This window comes from Trifolium pratense, linkage group LG2, assembly GCF_020283565.1.
Source record: "Trifolium pratense cultivar HEN17-A07 linkage group LG2, ARS_RC_1.1, whole genome shotgun sequence".
Taxonomy (NCBI): domain Eukaryota; kingdom Viridiplantae; phylum Streptophyta; class Magnoliopsida; order Fabales; family Fabaceae; genus Trifolium; species Trifolium pratense.
Window position 1 is genome coordinate 35075538 of NC_060060.1, and position 801 is coordinate 35076338.

Here is an 801-nt window from a genome sequence, read left to right on the forward strand (position 1 = left end):
AACGTTGAATTGTTTCGACTCATCTAATTTTGTGTCACTTAAATCATTAAGAATGCAACACATAAGCCCAAAATTCTTTGAGAAACTAAAACTAGTCTAAACTGAAATAGGGAGAGTAGTTTCATTAAACAACCAAAATAGAAGACTAAAATTGTAATTAAGCTTGATAATAAACTAACAAGTAACAACCCTTTCAAATATAAGGATCATATGATATAATTACTTGAAACTGTACATTTAGTTCAAAAGTCAAGATGGCCGAGTTGGTCTAAGGCGCCAGTTTCAGGTACTGGTCCGAAAGGGCATGGGTTCAAATCCCATTCTTGACAACTTTTCAATTTTTTCTTATTTAATTTATTTTGTTTGCCTTGTTAATTTGGGCTTATATATGTTCACCGTTCAATACCAAATACTGTTATTTTTTATTGTGTCTTGTTCAAGTGCCATATAATATGAGATAAGTAAACAATGATTGAATTGGCAATGCAATTAATTATCTTGAAAATGTATTTCTCTCTTTAAGTCTATCGATATAATTTTTAGAAGAGTTTGCGATTCATTCACGATTCATGTTAATTATTTCGGATATATATTTTAACATTTTTTATTAGACTGTTTTTGGGTCTTAACTAGTTTAATGGACTTTTAAATAGAATTGTAATGGTATGGACTTAAAGAAGTTGAACTTAGAAGGGCTTATAGACTCGAAGAAAATTTATTTTTACATCATTCATTTCTTAAATAATGATCGTTATAAAAATGAAAAATTTGAAAAAATCACCAACTATTATTTATCAGGAG

At 28.5% G+C, this 801-nt stretch overlaps 1 non-coding gene across 1 annotated transcript; it reads left to right on the forward strand.

Annotated features, from left to right (window-relative positions):
• The first annotated feature begins 248 nt into the window (after nt 1-248).
• Nucleotides 249-329, forward strand: TRNAL-CAG. The gene has a single exon. It is a non-coding gene; the product is annotated as a tRNA-Leu (tRNA).
• Nucleotides 330-801: the final 472 nt, after the last annotated feature.